Genomic DNA, 22456 nt, shown 5'->3' with positions numbered 1-22456 from the left:
GTTCATGGTAAAGAGCTGTCCATGATAATGTCACTAGTTCATGGTAAAGAGCTGTCCACGATAATGTCACTACTTCATGGTAAACAGCTGTCAATGATAATGTCACTAGTTCATGGTAAAGAGCTGTCCTGGATAATGTCACTAGTTCATGGTAAAGAGCTGTCCAGGATAATGTCACTAGTTCATGGTAAACAGCTGTCAATGATAATGTCACTAGTTCATGGTAAAGAGCTGTCCATGATAATGTTACTAGTTCATGGTAAAGAGCTGTCCAGGATAATGTCACTAGTTCATGGTAAAGAGCTGTCTATGATAATGTCACTAGTTCATGGTAAAGAGCTGTGCATGATAATGTCACTAGTTCATGGTAAAGAGCTGTCCAGGATAATGTCACTAGTTCATGGTAAAGAGCTGTGCATGATAATGTCACTAGTTCATGGTAAAGAGCTGTCCAGGATAATGTCACTAGTTCATGGTAAAGAGCTGTCCATGATAATGTCACTAGTTCATGGTAAAGAGCTGTCCACGATAATGTCACTAGTTCATGGTAAACAGCTGTCAATGATAATGTCACTAGTTCATGGTAAAGAGCTGTCCTGGATAATGTCACTAGTTCATGGTAAAGAGCTGTCCAGGATAATGTCACTAGTTCATGGTAAACAGCTGTCAATGATAATGTCACTAGTTCATGGTAAAGAGCTGTCCAGGATAATGTCACTAGTTCATGGTAAAGAGCTGTCTATGATAATGTCACTAGTTCATGGTAAAGAGCTGTCCATGATAATGTCACTAGATCATGGTAAATAGCTGTCTAGGATAATGTCACTAATTCAATGTAAAGAGCTGTGCATGATAATGTCACTAGTTCATGGTAAAGAGCTGTCCATGATAATGTCACTAGTTCATGGTAAAGAGCTGTCCAGGATAATGTCACTAGTTCATGGTAAAGAGCTGTCCATGATAATGTCACTAGTTCATGGTAAAGAGCTGTCCACGATAATGTCACTAGTTCATGGTAAACAGCTGTCAATGATAATGTCACTAGTTCATGGTAAAGAGCTGTCCTGGATAATGTCACTAGTTCATGGTAAAGAGCTGTCCACGATAATGTCACTAGTTCATGGTAAACAGCTGTCAATGTTAATGTCACTAGTTCATGTTAAAGAGCTGTCCTGGATAATGTCCTAGTTCATGGTAAAGAGCTGTCCAGGATAATGTCACTAGTTCATGGTAAACAGCTGTCAATGATAATGTCACTAGTTCATGGTAAAGAGCTGTCCAGGATAATGTCACTAGTTCATGGTAAAGAGCTGTCTATGATAATGTCACTAGTTCATGGTAAAGAGCTGTCCATGATAATGTCACTAGATCATGGTAAATAGCTGTCTAGGATAATGTCACTAATTCAATGTAAAGAGCTGTGCATGATAAAGTCACTAGTTCATGGTAAAGAGCTGTCCATGATAATGTCACTAGTTCATGGTAAAGAGCTGTCCAGGATATTGTCACTAGTTCATGGTAAAGAGCTGTCCATGATAATGTCACTAGTTCATGGTAAAGAGCTGTCCACGATAATGTCACTACTTCATGGTAAACAGCTGTCAATGATAATGTCACTAGTTCATGGTAAAGAGCTGTCCTGGATAATGTCACTAGTTCATGGTAAAGAGCTGTCCAGGATAATGTCACTAGTTCATGGTAAACAGCTGTCAATGATAATGTCACTAGTTCATGGTAAAGAGCTGTCCATGATAATGTTACTAGTTCATGGTAAAGAGCTGTCCAGGATAATGTCACTAGTTCATGGTAAAGAGCTGTCTATGATAATGTCACTAGTTCATGGTAAAGAGCTGTGCATGATAATGTCACTAGTTCATGGTAAAGAGCTGTCCAGGATAATGTCACTAGTTCATGGTAAAGAGCTGTGCATGATAATGTCACTAGTTCATGGTAAAGAGCTGTCCAGGATAATGTCACTAGTTCATGGTAAAGAGCTGTCCATGATAATGTCACTAGTTCATGGTAAATAGCTGTCTAGGATAATGTCACTAATTCAATGTAAAGAGCTGTGCATGATAATGTCACTAGTTCATGGTAAAGAGCTGTCCATGATAATGTCACTAGTTCATGGTAAAGAGCTGTCCAGGATAATGTCACTAGTTCATGGAAAAGAGCTGTCCTGGATAATGTCACTAGTTCATGGTAAAGAGCTGTCCAGGATAATGTCACTAGTTCATGGTAAAGAGCTGTCTATGATAATGTCACTAGTTCATGGTAAAGAGCTGTCCATGATAATGTCACTAGTTCATGGTAAAGAGCTGTCCTGGATAATGTCACTAGTTCATGGTAAAGAGCTGTCCAGGATAATGTCACTAGTTCATGGTAAAGAGCTGTCCAGGATAATGTCACTAATTCAATGTAAAGAGCTGTGCATGATAATGTCACTAGTTCATGGTAAAGAGCTGTCCATGATAATGTCACTAGTTCATGGTAAAGAGCTGTCCAGGATAATGTCACTAGTTCATGGTAAAGAGCTGTCCATGATAATGTCACTAGTTCATGGTAAAGAGCTGTCCACGATAATGTCACTACTTCATGGTAAACAGCTGTCAATGATAATGTCACTAGTTCATGGTAAAGAGCTGTCCTGGATAATGTCACTAGTTCATGGTAAAGAGCTGTCCAGGATAATGTCACTAGTTCATGGTAAACAGCTGTCAATGATAATGTCACTAGTTCATGGTAAAGAGCTGTCCATGATAATGTTACTAGTTCATGGTAAAGAGCTGTCCAGGATAATGTCACTAGTTCATGGTAAAGAGCTGTCTATGATAATGTCACTAGTTCATGGTAAAGAGCTGTGCATGATAATGTCACTAGTTCATGGTAAAGAGCTGTCCAGGATAATGTCACTAGTTCATGGTAAAGAGCTGTCCATGATAATGTCACTAGTTCATGGTAAAGAGCTGTCCACGATAATGTCACTAGTTCATGGTAAACAGCTGTCAATGATAATGTCACTAGTTCATGGTAAAGAGCTGTCCTGGATAATGTCACTAGTTCATGGTAAAGAGCTGTCCAGGATAATGTCACTAGTTCATGGTAAACAGCTGTCAATGATAATGTCACTAGTTCATGGTAAAGAGCTGTCCATGATAATGTTACTAGTTCATGGTAAAGAGCTGTCCAGGATAATGTCACTAGTTCATGGTAAAGAGCTGTCTATGATAATGTCACTAGTTCATGGTAAAGAGCTGTCCATGATAATGTCACTAGTTCATGGTAAATAGCTGTCTAGGATAATGTCACTAATTCAATGTAAAGAGCTGTGCATGATAATGTCACTAGTTCATGGTAAAGAGCTGTCCATGATAATGTCACTAGTTCATGGTAAAGAGCTGTCCAGGATAATGTCACTAGTTCATGGTAAAGAGCTGTCCAGGATAATGTCACTAGTTCATGGTAAACAGCTGTCAATGATAATGTCACTAGTTCATGGTAAAGAGCTGTCCATGATAATGTTACTAGTTCATGGTAAAGAGCTGTCCAGGATAATGTCACTAGTTCATGGTAAAGAGCTGTCTATGATAATGTCACTAGTTCATGGTAAAGAGCTGTCCATGATAATGTCACTAGTTCATGGTAAATAGCTGTCTAGGATAATGTCACTAATTCAATGTAAAGAGCTGTGCATGATAATGTCACTAGTTCATGGTAAAGAGCTGTCCATGATAATGTCACTAGTTCATGGTAAAGAGCTGTCCAGGATAATGTCACTAGTTCATGGAAAAGAGCTGTCCTGGATAATGTCACTAGTTCATGGTAAAGAGCTGTCCAGGATAATGTCACTAGTTCATGGTAAAGAGCTGTCTATGATAATGTCACTAGTTCATGGTAAAGAGCTGTCCATGATAATGTCACTAGTTCATGGTAAAGAGCTGTCCTGGATAATGTCACTAGTTCATGGTAAAGAGCTGTCCAGGATAATGTCACTAGTTCATGGTAAAGAGCTGTCTATGATAATGTCACTAGTTCATGGTAAAGAGCTGTCCATGATAATGTCACTAGTTCATGGTAAATAGCTGTCTAGGATAATGTCACTAATTCAATGTAAAGAGCTGTGCATGATAATGTCACTAGTTCATGGTAAAGAGCTGTCCATGATAATGTTACTAGTTCATGGTAAAGAGCTGTCCAGGATAATGTCACTAGTTCATGGTAAAGAGCTGTCTATGATAATGTCACTAGTTCATGGTAAAGAGCTGTGCATGATAATGTCACTAGTTCATGGTAAAGAGCTGTCCAGGATAATGTCACTAGTTCATGGTAAAGAGCTGTCCATGATAATGTCACTAGTTCATGGTAAAGAGCTGTCCACGATAATGTCACTAGTTCATGGTAAACAGCTGTCAATGATAATGTCACTAGTTCATGGTAAAGAGCTGTCCTGGATAATGTCACTAGTTCATGGTAAAGAGCTGTCCAGGATAATGTCACTAGTTCATGGTAAACAGCTGTCAATGATAATGTCACTAGTTCATGGTAAAGAGCTGTCCATGATAATGTTACTAGTTCATGGTAAAGAGCTGTCCAGGATAATGTCACTAGTTCATGGTAAAGAGCTGTCTATGATAATGTCACTAGTTCATGGTAAAGAGCTGTCCATGATAATGTCACTAGTTCATGGTAAATAGCTGTCTAGGATAATGTCACTAATTCAATGTAAAGAGCTGTGCATGATAATGTCACTAGTTCATGGTAAAGAGCTGTCCATGATAATGTCACTAGTTCATGGTAAAGAGCTGTCCAGGATAATGTCACTAGTTCATGGAAAAGAGCTGTCCTGGATAATGTCACTAGTTCATGGTAAAGAGCTGTCCAGGATAATGTCACTAGTTCATGGTAAAGAGCTGTCTATGATAATGTCACTAGTTCATGGTAAAGAGCTGTCCATGATAATGTCACTAGTTCATGGTAAAGAGCTGTCCTGGATAATGTCACTAGTTCATGGTAAAGAGCTGTCCAGGATAATGTCACTAGTTCATGGTAAAGAGCTGTCTATGATAATGTCACTAGTTCATGGTAAAGAGCTGTCCATGATAATGTCACTAGTTCATGGTAAATAGCTGTCTAGGATAATGTCACTAATTCAATGTAAAGAGCTGTGCATGATAATGTCACTAGTTCATGGTAAAGAGCTGTCCATGATAATGTCACTAGTTCATGGTAAAGAGCTGTCCAGGATAATGTCACTAGTTCATGGAAAAGAGCTGTCCATGATAATGTCACTAGTTCATGGTAAAGAGCTGTCCACGATAATGTCACTAGTTCATGGTAAACAGCTGTCAATGATAATGTCACTAGTTCATGGTAAAGAGCTGTCCTGGATAATGTCACTAGTTCATGGTAAAGAGCTGTCTAGGATAATGTCACTAGTTCATGGTAAACAGCTGTCAATGATAATGTCACTAGTTCATGGTAAAGAGCTGTCCAGGATAATGTCACTAGTTCATGATAAAGAGCTGTCCATGATAATGTCACTAGTTCATGGTAAAGAGCTGTCCACGATAATGTCACTAGTTCATGGTAAACAGCTGTCAATGATAATGTCACTAGTTCATGGTAAAGAGCTTTCCTGGATAATGTCACTAGTTCATGGTAAAGAGCTGTCCAGGATAATGTCACTAGTTCATGGTAAAGAGCTGTCCATGATAATGTCACTAGTTCATGGTAAATAGCTGTCTAGGATAATGTCACTAATCCAATGTAAAGAGCTGTTCATGATAATGTCACTAGTTCATGGTAAAGAGCTGTCCATGATAATGTCACTAGTTCATGGTAAAGAGCTGTCCAGGATAATGTCACTAGTTCATGGTAAAGAGCTGTCCATGATAATGTCACTAGTTCATGGTAAAGAGCTGTCCATGATAATGTCACTAGTTCATGGTAAATAGCTGTCTAGGATAATGTCACTAATCCAATGTAAAGAGCTGTGCATGATAATGTCACTAGTTCATGGTAAAGAGCTGTCCATGATAATGTCACTAGTTCATGGTAAATAGCTGTCTAGGATAATGTCACTAATTCAATGTAAAGAGCTGTGCATGATAATGTCACTAGTTCATGGTAAAGAGCTGTCCATGATAATGTCACTAGTTCATGGTAAAGAGCTGTCCAGGATAATGTCACTAGTTCATGGAAAAGAGCTGTCCTGGATAATGTCACTAGTTCATGGTAAAGAGCTGTCCAGGATAATGTCACTAGTTCATGGTAAAGAGCTGTCTATGATAATGTCACTAGTTCATGGTAAAGAGCTGTCCATGATAATGTCACTAGTTCATGGTAAAGAGCTGTCCTGGATAATGTCACTAGTTCATGGTAAAGAGCTGTCCAGGATAATGTCACTAGTTCATGGTAAAGAGCTGTCTATGATAATGTCACTAGTTCATGGTAAAGAGCTGTCCATGATAATGTCACTAGTTCATGGTAAATAGCTGTCTAGGATAATGTCACTAATTCAATGTAAAGAGCTGTGCATGATAATGTCACTAGTTCATGGTAAAGAGCTGTCCATGATAATGTCACTAGTTCATGGTAAAGAGCTGTCCAGGATAATGTCACTAGTTCATGGAAAAGAGCTGTCCATGATAATGTCACTAGTTCATGGTAAAGAGCTGTCCACGATAATGTCACTAGTTCATGGTAAACAGCTGTCAATGATAATGTCACTAGTTCATGGTAAAGAGCTGTCCTGGATAATGTCACTAGTTCATGGTAAAGAGCTGTCTAGGATAATGTCACTAGTTCATGGTAAACAGCTGTCAATGATAATGTCACTAGTTCATGGTAAAGAGCTGTCCAGGATAATGTCACTAGTTCATGATAAAGAGCTGTCCATGATAATGTCACTAGTTCATGGTAAAGAGCTGTCCACGATAATGTCACTAGTTCATGGTAAACAGCTGTCAATGATAATGTCACTAGTTCATGGTAAAGAGCTTTCCTGGATAATGTCACTAGTTCATGGTAAAGAGCTGTCCAGGATAATGTCACTAGTTCATGGTAAAGAGCTGTCCATGATAATGTCACTAGTTCATGGTAAATAGCTGTCTAGGATAATGTCACTAATCCAATGTAAAGAGCTGTTCATGATAATGTCACTAGTTCATGGTAAAGAGCTGTCCATGATAATGTCACTAGTTCATGGTAAAGAGCTGTCCAGGATAATGTCACTAGTTCATGGTAAAGAGCTGTCCATGATAATGTCACTAGTTCATGGTAAAGAGCTGTCCATGATAATGTCACTAGTTCATGGTAAATAGCTGTCTAGGATAATGTCACTAATCCAATGTAAAGAGCTGTGCATGATAATGTCACTAGTTCATGGTAAAGAGCTGTCCATGATAATGTCACTAGTTCATGGTAAAGAGCTGTCCAGGATAATGTCACTAGTTCATGGTAAAGAGCTGTCCATGATAATGTCACTAGTTCATGGTAAAGAGCTGTCCACGATAATGTCACTAGTTCATGGTAAACAGCTGTCCATGATAATGTCACTAGTTCATGGTAAAGAGCTGTCCATGAAAATGTTACTAGTTCATGGTAAAGAGCTGTCCAGGATAATGTCACTAGTTCATGGTAAAGAGCTGTCTATGATAATGTCACTAGTTCATGGTAAAGAGCTGTCCATGATAATGTCACTATTCATGGTAAATAGCTGTCTAGGATAATGTCACTAATTCAATGTAAAGAGCTGTGCATGATAATGTCACTAGTTCATGGTAAAGAGCTGTCCATGATAATGTCACTAGTTCATGGTAAAGAGCTGTCCAGGATAATGTCACTAGTTCATGGTAAAGAGCTGTCCATGATAATGTCACTAGTTCATGGTAAAGAGCTGTCCACGATAATGTCACTAGTTCATGGTAAACAGCTGTCAATGATAATGTCACTAGTTCATGGTAAAGAGCTGTCCTGGATAATGTCACTAGTTCATGGTAAAGAGCTGTCCAGGATAATGTCACTAGTTCATGGTAAACAGCTGTCAATGATAATGTCACTAGTTCATGGTAAAGAGCTGTCCAGGATAATGTCACTAGTTCATGGTAAACAGCTGTCAATGATAATGTCACTAGTTCATGGTAAAGAGCTGTGCATGATAATGTCACTAGTTCATGGTAAAGAGCTGTCCAGGATAATGTCACTAGTTCATGGTAAAGAGCTGTCCTGGATAATGTCACTAGTTCATGGTAAAGAGCTGTCCAGGATAATGTCACTAGTTCATGGTAAACAGCTGTCAATGATAATGTCACTAGTTCATGGTAAAGAGCTGTCCTGGATAATGTCACTAGTTCATGGTAAAGAGCTGTCCAGGATAATGTCACTAGTTCATGGTAAACAGCTGTCAATGATAATGTCACTAGTTCATGGTAAAGAGCTGTCCATGATAATGTTACTAGTTCATGGTAAAGAGCTGTCCAGGATAATGTCACTAGTTCATGGTAAAGAGCTGTCTATGATAATGTCACTAGTTCATGGTAAAGAGCTGTCCATGATAATGTCACTAGTTCATGGTAAATAGCTGTCTAGGATAATGTCACTAATTCAATGTAAAGAGCTGTGCATGATAATGTCACTAGTTCATGGTAAAGAGCTGTCCATGATAATGTCACTAGTTCATGGTAAAGAGCTGTGCATGATAATGTCACTAGTTCATGGTAAAGAGCTGTCCAGGATAATGTCACTAGTTCATGGTAAAGAGCTGTCCTGGATAATGTCACTAGTTCATGGTAAAGAGCTGTCCTGGATAATGTCACTAGTTCATGGTAAAGAGCTGTCCTGGATAATGTCACTAGTTCATGGTAAAGAGCTGTCCAGGATAATGTCACTAGTTCATGGTAAACAGCTGTCAATGATAATGTCACTAGTTCATGGTAAAGAGCTGTCCATGATAATGTTACTAGTTCATGGTAAAGAGCTGTCCAGGATAATGTCACTAGTTCATGGTAAAGAGCTGTCTATGATAATGTCACTAGTTCATGGTAAAGAGCTGTCCATGATAATGTCACTAGTTCATGGTAAATAGCTGTCTAGGATAATGTCACTAATTCAATGTAAAGAGCTGTGCATGATAATGTCACTAGTTCATGGTAAAGAGCTGTCCATGATAATGTCACTAGTTCATGGTAAAGAGCTGTCCAGGATAATGTCACTAGTTCATGGAAAAGAGCTGTCCATGATAATGTCACTAGTTCATGGTAAAGAGCTGTCCACGATAATGTCACTAGTTCATGGTAAACAGCTGTCAATGATAATGTCACTAGTTCATGGTAAAGAGCTGTCTATGATAATGTCACTAGTTCATGGTAAAGAGCTGTCCAGGATAATGTCACTAGTTCATGGTAAACAGCTGTCAATGATAATGTCACTAGTTCATGGTAAAGAGCTGTCCAGGATAATGTCACTAGTTCATGATAAAGAGCTGTCCATGATAATGTCACTAGTTCATGGTAAAGAGCTGTCCTGGATAATGTCACTAGTTCATGGTAAAGAGCTGTCCACGATAATGTCACTAGTTCATGGTAAACAGCTGTCAATGATAATGTCACTAGTTCATGGTAAAGAGCTGTCCTGGATAATGTCACTAGTTCATGGTAAAGAGCTGTCCAGGATAATGTCACTAGTTCATGGTAAAGAGCTGTCCATGATAATGTCACTAGTTCATGGTAAATAGCTGTCTAGGATAATGTCACTAATCCGTGGTAAAGAGCTGTCCATGATAATGTCACTAGTTCATGGTAAAGAGCTGTCCAGGATAATGTCACTAGTTCATGGTAAAGAGCTGTCCAGGATAATGTTACTAGTTCATGGTAAATAGCTGTCCATGATAATGTCACTAGTTCATGGTAAATAGCTGTCTAGGATAATGTCACTAATCCAATGTAAAGAGCTGTTCATGATAATGTCACTAGTTCATGGTAAAGAGCTGTCCATGATAATGTCACTAGTTCATGGTAAAGAGCTGTCCATGATAATGTCACTAGTTCATGGTAAAGAGCTGTCCATGATAATGTCACTAGTTCATGGTAAAGAGCTGTCCATGATAATGTCACTAGTTCATGGTAAATAGCTGTCTAGGATAATGTCACTAATCCAATGTAAAGAGCTGTGCATGATAATGTCACTAGTTCATGGTAAAGAGCTGTCCATGATAATGTCACTAGTTCATGGTAAAGAGCTGTCCAGGATAATGTCACTAGATCATGGTAAATAGCTGTGCATGATAATGTCACTAGTTCATGGTAAAGAGCTGTCCATGATAATGTCACTAGTTCATGGTAAAGAGCTGTCCAGGATAATGTCACTAGTTCATGGTAAAGAGCTGTCCACTATAATGTCACTAGTTCATGGTAAAGAGCTGTCCACGATAATGTCACTAGTTCATGGTAAACAGCTGTCCATGATAATGTCACTAGTTCATGGTAAAGAGCTGTCCATGAAAATGTTACTAGTTCATGGTAAAGAGCTGTCCAGGATAATGTCACTAGTTCATGGTAAAGAGCTGTCTATGATAATGTCACTAGTTCATGGTAAAGAGCTGTCCATGATAATGTCACTATTCATGGTAAATAGCTGTCTAGGATAATGTCACTAATTCAATGTAAAGAGCTGTGCATGATAATGTCACTAGTTCATGGTAAAGAGCTGTCCATGATAATGTCACTAGTTCATGGTAAAGAGCTGTCCAGGATAATGTCACTAGTTCATGGTAAAGAGCTGTCCATGATAATGTCACTAGTTCATGGTAAAGAGCTGTCCACGATAATGTCACTAGTTCATGGTAAACAGCTGTCAATGATAATGTCACTAGTTCATGGTAAAGAGCTGTCCTGGATAATGTCACTAGTTCATGGTAAAGAGCTGTCCAGGATAATGTCACTAGTTCATGGTAAACAGCTGTCAATGATAATGTCACTAGTTCATGGTAAAGAGCTGTCCAGGATAATGTCACTAGTTCATGGTAAACAGCTGTCAATGATAATGTCACTAGTTCATGGTAAAGAGCTGTGCATGATAATGTCACTAGTTCATGGTAAAGAGCTGTCCAGGATAATGTCACTAGTTCATGGTAAAGAGCTGTCCTGGATAATGTCACTAGTTCATGGTAAAGAGCTGTCCAGGATAATGTCACTAGTTCATGGTAAACAGCTGTCAATGATAATGTCACTAGTTCATGGTAAAGAGCTGTCCTGGATAATGTCACTAGTTCATGGTAAAGAGCTGTCCAGGATAATGTCACTAGTTCATGGTAAACAGCTGTCAATGATAATGTCACTAGTTCATGGTAAAGAGCTGTCCATGATAATGTTACTAGTTCATGGTAAAGAGCTGTCCAGGATAATGTCACTAGTTCATGGTAAAGAGCTGTCTATGATAATGTCACTAGTTCATGGTAAAGAGCTGTCCATGATAATGTCACTAGTTCATGGTAAATAGCTGTCTAGGATAATGTCACTAATTCAATGTAAAGAGCTGTGCATGATAATGTCACTAGTTCATGGTAAAGAGCTGTCCATGATAATGTCACTAGTTCATGGTAAAGAGCTGTGCATGATAATGTCACTAGTTCATGGTAAAGAGCTGTCCAGGATAATGTCACTAGTTCATGGTAAAGAGCTGTCCTGGATAATGTCACTAGTTCATGGTAAAGAGCTGTCCTGGATAATGTCACTAGTTCATGGTAAAGAGCTGTCCTGGATAATGTCACTAGTTCATGGTAAAGAGCTGTCCAGGATAATGTCACTAGTTCATGGTAAACAGCTGTCCATGATAATGTCACTAGTTCATGGTAAAGAGCTGTCCATGATAATGTTACTAGTTCATGGTAAAGAGCTGTCCAGGATAATGTCACTAGTTCATGGTAAAGAGCTGTCTATGATAATGTCACTAGTTCATGGTAAAGAGCTGTCCATGATAATGTCACTAGTTCATGGTAAATAGCTGTCTAGGATAATGTCACTAATTCAATGTAAAGAGCTGTCCAGGATAATGTCACTAGTTCATGGTAAACAGCTGTCAATGATAATGTCACTAGTTCATGGTAAAGAGCTGTCCAGGATAATGTCACTAGTTCATGATAAAGAGCTGTCCATGATAATGTCACTAGTTCATGGTAAAGAGCTGTCCTGGATAATGTCACTAGTTCATGGTAAAGAGCTGTCCACGATAATGTCACTAGTTCATGGTAAACAGCTGTCAATGATAATGTCACTAGTTCATGGTAAAGAGCTGTCCTGGATAATGTCACTAGTTCATGGTAAAGAGCTGTCCAGGATAATGTCACTAGTTCATGGTAAAGAGCTGTCCATGATAATGTCACTAGTTCATGGTAAATAGCTGTCTAGGATAATGTCACTAATCCGTGGTAAAGAGCTGTCCATGATAATGTCACTAGTTCATGGTAAAGAGCTGTCCAGGATAATGTCACTAGTTCATGGTAAAGAGCTGTCCAGGATAATGTTACTAGTTCATGGTAAATAGCTGTCCATGATAATGTCACTAGTTCATGGTAAATAGCTGTCTAGGATAATGTCACTAATCCAATGTAAAGAGCTGTTCATGATAATGTCACTAGTTCATGGTAAAGAGCTGTCCATGATAATGTCACTAGTTCATGGTAAAGAGCTGTCCATGATAATGTCACTAGTTCATGGTAAAGAGCTGTCCATGATAATGTCACTAGTTCATGGTAAAGAGCTGTCCATGATAATGTCACTAGTTCATGGTAAATAGCTGTCCAGGATAATGTCACTAATCCAATGTAAAGAGCTGTGCATGATAATGTCACTAGTTCATGGTAAAGAGCTGTCCATGATAATGTCACTAGTTCATGGTAAAGAGCTGTCCAGGATAATGTCACTAGTTCATGGTAAAGAGCTGTCCATGATAATGTCACTAGTTCATGGTAAAGAGCTGTCCACGATAATGTCACTACTTCATGGTAAACAGCTGTCAATGATAATGTCACTAGTTCATGGTAAAGAGCTGTCCAGGATAATGTCACTAGTTCATGGTAAAGAGCTGTCCATGATAATGTCACTAGTTCATGGTAAAGAGCTGTCCACGATAATGTCACTAGTTCATGGTAAACAGCTGTCAATGATAATGTCACTAGTTCATGGTAAAGAGCTGTCCTGGATAATGTCACTAGTTCATGGTAAAGAGCTGTCCAGGATAATGTCACTAGTTCATGGTAAACAGCTGTCAATGATAATGTCACTAGTTCATGGTAAAGAGCTGTCCAGGATAATGTCACTAGTTCATGGTAAACAGCTGTCAATGATAATGTCACTAGTTCATGGTAAAGAGCTGTGCATGATAATGTCACTAGTTCATGGTAAAGAGCTGTCCAGGATAATGTCACTAGTTCATGGTAAAGAGCTGTCCTGGATAATGTCACTAGTTCATGGTAAAGAGCTGTCCAGGATAATGTCACTAGTTCATGGTAAACAGCTGTCAATGATAATGTCACTAGTTCATGGTAAAGAGCTGTCCTGGATAATGTCACTAGTTCATGGTAAAGAGCTGTCCAGGATAATGTCACTAGTTCATGGTAAACAGCTGTCAATGATAATGTCACTAGTTCATGGTAAAGAGCTGTCCATGATAATGTTACTAGTTCATGGTAAAGAGCTGTCCAGGATAATGTCACTAGTTCATGGTAAAGAGCTGTCTATGATAATGTCACTAGTTCATGGTAAAGAGCTGTCCATGATAATGTCACTAGTTCATGGTAAATAGCTGTCTAGGATAATGTCACTAATTCAATGTAAAGAGCTGTGCATGATAATGTCACTAGTTCATGGTAAAGAGCTGTCCATGATAATGTCACTAGTTCATGGTAAAGAGCTGTGCATGATAATGTCACTAGTTCATGGTAAAGAGCTGTCCAGGATAATGTCACTAGTTCATGGTAAAGAGCTGTCCTGGATAATGTCACTAGTTCATGGTAAAGAGCTGTCCTGGATAATGTCACTAGTTCATGGTAAAGAGCTGTCCTGGATAATGTCACTAGTTCATGGTAAAGAGCTGTCCAGGATAATGTCACTAGTTCATGGTAAACAGCTGTCAATGATAATGTCACTAGTTCATGGTAAAGAGCTGTCCATGATAATGTTACTAGTTCATGGTAAAGAGCTGTCCAGGATAATGTCACTAGTTCATGGTAAAGAGCTGTCTATGATAATGTCACTAGTTCATGGTAAAGAGCTGTCCATGATAATGTCACTAGTTCATGGTAAATAGCTGTCTAGGATAATGTCACTAATTCAATGTAAAGAGCTGTGCATGATAATGTCACTAGTTCATGGTAAAGAGCTGTCCATGATAATGTCACTAGTTCATGGTAAAGAGCTGTCCAGGATAATGTCACTAGTTCATGGAAAAGAGCTGTCCATGATAATGTCACTAGTTCATGGTAAAGAGCTGTCCACGATAATGTCACTAGTTCATGGTAAACAGCTGTCAATGATAATGTCACTAGTTCATGGTAAAGAGCTGTCTATGATAATGTCACTAGTTCATGGTAAAGAGCTGTCCAGGATAATGTCACTAGTTCATGGTAAACAGCTGTCAATGATAATGTCACTAGTTCATGGTAAAGAGCTGTCCAGGATAATGTCACTAGTTCATGATAAAGAGCTGTCCATGATAATGTCACTAGTTCATGGTAAAGAGCTGTCCTGGATAATGTCACTAGTTCATGGTAAAGAGCTGTCCACGATAATGTCACTAGTTCATGGTAAACAGCTGTCAATGATAATGTCACTAGTTCATGGTAAAGAGCTGTCCTGGATAATGTCACTAGTTCATGGTAAAGAGCTGTCCAGGATAATGTCACTAGTTCATGGTAAAGAGCTGTCCATGATAATGTCACTAGTTCATGGTAAATAGCTGTCTAGGATAATGTCACTAATCCGTGGTAAAGAGCTGTCCATGATAATGTCACTAGTTCATGGTAAAGAGCTGTCCAGGATAATGTCACTAGTTCATGGTAAAGAGCTGTCCAGGATAATGTTACTAGTTCATGGTAAATAGCTGTCCATGATAATGTCACTAGTTCATGGTAAATAGCTGTCTAGGATAATGTCACTAATCCAATGTAAAGAGCTGTTCATGATAATGTCACTAGTTCATGGTAAAGAGCTGTCCATGATAATGTCACTAGTTCATGGTAAAGAGCTGTCCATGATAATGTCACTAGTTCATGGTAAAGAGCTGTCCATGATAATGTCACTAGTTCATGGTAAAGAGCTGTCCATGATAATGTCACTAGTTCATGGTAAATAGCTGTCTAGGATAATGTCACTAATCCAATGTAAAGAGCTGTGCATGATAATGTCACTAGTTCATGGTAAAGAGCTGTCCATGATAATGTCACTAGTTCATGGTAAAGAGCTGTCCAGGATAATGTCACTAGTTCATGGTAAAGAGCTGTCCATGATAATGTCACTAGTTCATGGTAAAGAGCTGTCCACGATAATGTCACTAGTTCATGGTAAACAGCTGTCCATGATAATGTCACTAGTTCATGGTAAACAGCTGTCCATGATAATGTTACTAGTTCATGGTAAAGAGCTGTCCAGGATAATGTCACTAGTTCATGGTAAAGAGCTGTCTATGATAATGTCACTAGTTCATGGTAAAGAGCTGTCCATGATAATGTCACTAGATCATGGTAAATAGCTGTATAGGATAATGTCACTAATTCAATGTAAAGAGCTGTGCATGATAATGTCACTAGTTCATGGTAAAGAGCTGTCCAGGATAATGTCACTAGTTCATGGTAAAGAGCTGTCCATGATAATGTCACTAGTTCATGGTAAATAGCTGTCTAGGATAATGTCACTAATTCAATGTAAAGAGCTGTGCATGATAATGTCACTAGTTCATGGTAAAGAGCTGTCCATGATAATGTCACTAGTTCATGGTAAAGAGCTGTCCAGGATAATGTCACTAGTTCATGGAAAAGAGCTGTCCTGGATAATGTCACTAGTTCATGGTAAAGAGCTGTCCAGGATAATGTCACTAGTTCATGGTAAAGAGCTGTCTATGATAATGTCACTAGTTCATGGTAAAGAGCTGTCCATGATAATGTCACTAGTTCATGGTAAAGAGCTGTCCTGGATAATGTCACTAGTTCATGGTAAAGAGCTGTCCAGGATAATGTCACTAGTTCATGGTAAAGAGCTGTCCAGGATAATGTCACTAATTCAATGTAAAGAGCTGTGCATGATAATGTCACTAGTTCATGGTAAAGAGCTGTCCATGATAATGTCACTAGTTCATGGTAAAGAGCTGTCCAGGATAATGTCACTAGTTCATGGTAAAGAGCTGTCCATGATAATGTCACTAGTTCATGGTAAAGAGCTGTCCACGATAATGTCACTACTTCATGGTAAACAGCTGTCAATGATAATGTCACTAGTTCATGGTAAAGAGCTGTCCTGGATAATGTCACTAGTTCATGGTAAAGAGCTGTCCAGGATAATGTCACTAGTTCATGGTAAACAGCTGTCAATGATAATGTCACTAGTTCATGGTAAAGAGCTGTCCATGATAATGTTACTAGTTCATGGTAAAGAGCTGTCCAGGATAATGTCACTAGTTCATGGTAAAGAGCTGTCTATGATAATGTCACTAGTTCATGGTAAAGAGCTGTGCATGATAATGTCACTAGTTCATGGTAAAGAGCTGTCCAGGATAATGTCACTAGTTCATGGTAAAGAGCTGTCCATGATAATGTCACTAGTTCATGGTAAAGAGCTGTCCACGATAATGTCACTAGTTCATGGTAAACAGCTGTCAATGATAATGTCACTAGTTCATGGTAAAGAGCTGTCCTGGATAATGTCACTAGTTCATGGTAAAGAGCTGTCCAGGATAATGTCACTAGTTCATGGTAAACAGCTGTCAATGATAATGTCACTAGTTCATGGTAAAGAGCTGTCCATGATAATGTTACTAGTTCATGGTAAAGAGCTGTCCAGGATAATGTCACTAGTTCATGGTAAAGAGCTGTCTATGATAATGTCACTAGTTCATGGTAAAGAGCTGTCCATGATAATGTCACTAGTTCATGGTAAATAGCTGTCTAGGATAATGTCACTAATTCAATGTAAAGAGCTGTGCATGATAATGTCACTAGTTCATGGTAAAGAGCTGTCCATGATAATGTCACTAGTTCATGGTAAAGAGCTGTCCAGGATAATGTCACTAGTTCATGGTAAAGAGCTGTCCAGGATAATGTCACTAGTTCATGGTAAACAGCTGTCAATGATAATGTCACTAGTTCATGGTAAAGAGCTGTCCATGATAATGTTACTAGTTCATGGTAAAGAGCTGTCCAGGATAATGTCACTAGTTCATGGTAAAGAGCTGTCTATGATAATGTCACTAGTTCATGGTAAAGAGCTGTCCATGATAATGTCACTAGTTCATGGTAAATAGCTGTCTAGGATAATGTCACTAATTCAATGTAAAGAGCTGTGCATGATAATGTCACTAGTTCATGGTAAAGAGCTGTCCATGATAATGTCACTAGTTCATGGTAAAGAGCTGTCCAGGATAATGTCACTAGTTCATGGAAAAGAGCTGTCCTGGATAATGTCACTAGTTCATGGTAAAGAGCTGTCCAGGATAATGTCACTAGTTCATGGTAAAGAGCTGTCTATGATAATGTCACTAGTTCATGGTAAAGAGCTGTCCATGATAATGTCACTAGTTCATGGTAAAGAGCTGTCCTGGATAATGTCACTAGTTCATGGTAAAGAGCTGTCCAGGATAATGTCACTAGTTCATGGTAAAGAGCTGTCTATGATAATGTCACTAGTTCATGGTAAAGAGCTGTCCATGATAATGTCACTAGTTCATGGTAAATAGCTGTCTAGGATAATGTCACTAATTCAATGTAAAGAGCTGTGCATGATAATGTCACTAGTTCATGGTAAAGAGCTGTCCATGATAATGTTACTAGTTCATGGTAAAGAGCTGTCCAGGATAATGTCACTAGTTCATGGTAAAGAGCTGTCTATGATAATGTCACTAGTTCATGGTAAAGAGCTGTGCATGATAATGTCACTAGTTCATGGTAAAGAGCTGTCCAGGATAATGTCACTAGTTCATGGTAAAGAGCTGTCCATGATAATGTCACTAGTTCATGGTAAAGAGCTGTCCACGATAATGTCACTAGTTCATGGTAAACAGCTGTCAATGATAATGTCACTAGTTCATGGTAAAGAGCTGTCCTGGATAATGTCACTAGTTCATGGTAAAGAGCTGTCCAGGATAATGTCACTAGTTCATGGTAAACAGCTGTCAATGATAATGTCACTAGTTCATGGTAAAGAGCTGTCCATGATAATGTTACTAGTTCATGGTAAAGAGCTGTCCAGGATAATGTCACTAGTTCATGGTAAAGAGCTGTCTATGATAATGTCACTAGTTCATGGTAAAGAGCTGTCCATGATAATGTCACTAGTTCATGGTAAATAGCTGTCTAGGATAATGTCACTAATTCAATGTAAAGAGCTGTGCATGATAATGTCACTAGTTCATGGTAAAGAGCTGTCCATGATAATGTCACTAGTTCATGGTAAAGAGCTGTCCAGGATAATGTCACTAGTTCATGGAAAAGAGCTGTCCTGGATAATGTCACTAGTTCATGGTAAAGAGCTGTCCAGGATAATGTCACTAGTTCATGGTAAAGAGCTGTCTATGATAATGTCACTAGTTCATGGTAAAGAGCTGTCCATGATAATGTCACTAGTTCATGGTAAAGAGCTGTCCTGGATAATGTCACTAGTTCATGGTAAAGAGCTGTCCAGGATAATGTCACTAGTTCATGGTAAAGAGCTGTCTATGATAATGTCACTAGTTCATGGTAAAGAGCTGTCCATGATAATGTCACTAGTTCATGGTAAATAGCTGTCTAGGATAATGTCACTAATTCAATGTAAAGAGCTGTGCATGATAATGTCACTAGTTCATGGTAAAGAGCTGTCCATGATAATGTCACTAGTTCATGGTAAAGAGCTGTCCAGGATAATGTCACTAGTTCATGGAAAAGAGCTGTCCATGATAATGTCACTAGTTCATGGTAAAGAGCTGTCCACAATAATGTCACTAGTTCATGGTAAACAGCTGTCAATGATAATGTCACTAGTTCATGGTAAAGAGCTGTCCTGGATAATGTCACTAGTTCATGGTAAAGAGCTGTCTAGGATAATGTCACTAGTTCATGGTAAACAGCTGTCAATGATAATGTCACTAGTTCATGGTAAAGAGCTGTCCAGGATAATGTCACTAGTTCATGATAAAGAGCTGTCCATGATAATGTCACTAGTTCATGGTAAAGAGCTGTCCACGATAATGTCACTAGTTCATGGTAAACAGCTGTCAATGATAATGTCACTAGTTCATGGTAAAGAGCTTTCCTGGATAATGTCACTAGTTCATGGTAAAGAGCTGTCCAGGATAATGTCACTAGTTCATGGTAAAGAGCTGTCCATGATAATGTCACTAGTTCATGGTAAATAGCTGTCTAGGATAATGTCACTAATCCAATGTAAAGAGCTGTTCATGATAATGTCACTAGTTCATGGTAAAGAGCTGTCCATGATAATGTCACTAGTTCATGGTAAAGAGCTGTCCAGGATAATGTCACTAGTTCATGGTAAAGAGCTGTCCATGATAATGTCACTAGTTCATGGTAAAGAGCTGTCCATGATAATGTCACTAGTTCATGGTAAATAGCTGTCTAGGATAATGTCACTAATCCAATGTAAAGAGCTGTGCATGATAATGTCACTAGTTCATGGTAAAGAGCTGTCCATGATAATGTCACTAGTTCATGGTAAAGAGCTGTCCAGGATAATGTCACTAGTTCATGGTAAAGAGCTGTCCATGATAATGTCACTAGTTCATGGTAAAGAGCTGTCCACGATAATGTCACTAGTTCATGGTAAACAGCTGTCCATGATAATGTCACTAGTTCATGGTAAAGAGCTGTCCATGATAATGTTACTAGTTCATGGTAAAGAGCTGTCCAGGATAATGTCACTAGTTCATGGTAAAGAGCTGTCTATGATAATGTCACTAGTTCATGGTAAAGAGCTGTCCATGATAATGTCACTATTCATGGTAAATAGCTGTCTAGGATAATGTCACTAATTCAATGTAAAGAGCTGTGCATGATAATGTCACTAGTTCATGGTAAAGAGCTGTCCATGATAATGTCACTAGTTCATGGTAAAGAGCTGTCCAGGATAATGTCACTAGTTCATGGTAAAGAGCTGTCCATGATAATGTCACTAGTTCATGGTAAAGAGCTGTCCACGATAATGTCACTAGTTCATGGTAAACAGCTGTCAATGATAATGTCACTAGTTCATGGTAAAGAGCTGTCCTGGATAATGTCACTAGTTCATGGTAAAGAGCTGTCCAGGATAATGTCACTAGTTCATGGTAAACAGCTGTCAATGATAATGTCACTAGTTCATGGTAAAGAGCTGTCCAGGATAATGTCACTAGTTCATGGTAAACAGCTGTCAATGATAATGTCACTAGTTCATGGTAAAGAGCTGTGCATGATAATGTCACTAGTTCATGGTAAAGAGCTGTCCAGGATAATGTCACTAGTTCATGGTAAAGAGCTGTCCTGGATAATGTCACTAGTTCATGGTAAAGAGCTGTCCAGGATAATGTCACTAGTTCATGGTAAACAGCTGTCAATGATAATGTCACTAGTTCATGGTAAAGAGCTGTCCTGGATAATGTCACTAGTTCATGGTAAAGAGCTGTCCAGGATAATGTCACTAGTTCATGGTAAACAGCTGTCAATGATAATGTCACTAGTTCATGGTAAAGAGCTGTCCATGATAATGTTACTAGTTCATGGTAAAGAGCTGTCCAGGATAATGTCACTAGTTCATGGTAAAGAGCTGTCTATGATAATGTCACTAGTTCATGGTAAAGAGCTGTCCATGATAATGTCACTAGTTCATGGTAAATAGCTGTCTAGGATAATGTCACTAATTCAATGTAAAGAGCTGTGCATGATAATGTCACTAGTTCATGGTAAAGAGCTGTCCATGATAATGTCACTAGTTCATGGTAAAGAGCTGTGCATGATAATGTCACTAGTTCATGGTAAAGAGCTGTCCAGGATAATGTCACTAGTTCATGGTAAAGAGCTGTCCTGGATAATGTCACTAGTTCATGGTAAAGAGCTGTCCTGGATAATGTCACTAGTTCATGGTAAAGAGCTGTCCTGGATAATGTCACTAGTTCATGGTAAAGAGCTGTCCAGGATAATGTCACTAGTTCATGGTAAACAGCTGTCAATGATAATGTCACTAGTTCATGGTAAAGAGCTGTCCATGATAATGTTACTAGTTCATGGTAAAGAGCTGTCCAGGATAATGTCACTAGTTCATGGTAAAGAGCTGTCTATGATAATGTCACTAGTTCATGGTAAAGAGCTGTCCATGATAATGTCACTAGTTCATGGTAAATAGCTGTCTAGGATAATGTCACTAATTCAATGTAAAGAGCTGTGCATGATAATGTCACTAGTTCATGGTAAAGAGCTGTCCATGATAATGTCACTAGTTCATGGTAAAGAGCTGTCCAGGATAATGTCACTAGTTCATGGAAAAGAGCTGTCCATGATAATGTCACTAGTTCATGGTAAAGAGCTGTCCACGATAATGTCACTAGTTCATGGTAAACAGCTGTCAATGATAATGTCACTAGTTCATGGTAAAGAGCTGTCTATGATAATGTCACTAGTTCATGGTAAAGAGCTGTCCAGGATAATGTCACTAGTTCATGGTAAACAGCTGTCAATGATAATGTCACTAGTTCATGGTAAAGAGCTGTCCAGGATAATGTCACTAGTTCATGATAAAGAGCTGTCCATGATAATGTCACTAGTTCATGGTAAAGAGCTGTCCTGGATAATGTCACTAGTTCATGGTAAAGAGCTGTCCACGATAATGTCACTAGTTCATGGTAAACAGCTGTCAATGATAATGTCACTAGTTCATGGTAAAGAGCTGTCCTGGATAATGTCACTAGTTCATGGTAAAGAGCTGTCCAGGATAATGTCACTAGTTCATGGTAAAGAGCTGTCCATGATAATGTCACTAGTTCATGGTAAATAGCTGTCTAGGATAATGTCACTAATTCAATGTAAAGAGCTGTGCATGATAATGTCACTAGTTCATGGTAAAGAGCTGTCCATGATAATGTCACTAGTTCATGGTAAAGAGCTGTGCATGATAATGTCACTAGTTCATGGTAAAGAGCTGTCCAGGATAATGTCACTAGTTCATGGTAAAGAGCTGTCCTGGATAATGTCACTAGTTCATGGTAAAGAGCTGTCCTGGATAATGTC

The sequence above is a fragment of the Salvelinus alpinus genome, chromosome 3, assembly GCF_045679555.1.
Source record: "Salvelinus alpinus chromosome 3, SLU_Salpinus.1, whole genome shotgun sequence".
NCBI lineage: Eukaryota > Metazoa > Chordata > Actinopteri > Salmoniformes > Salmonidae > Salvelinus > Salvelinus alpinus.
This window is presented reverse-complemented; position numbering follows the sequence as displayed.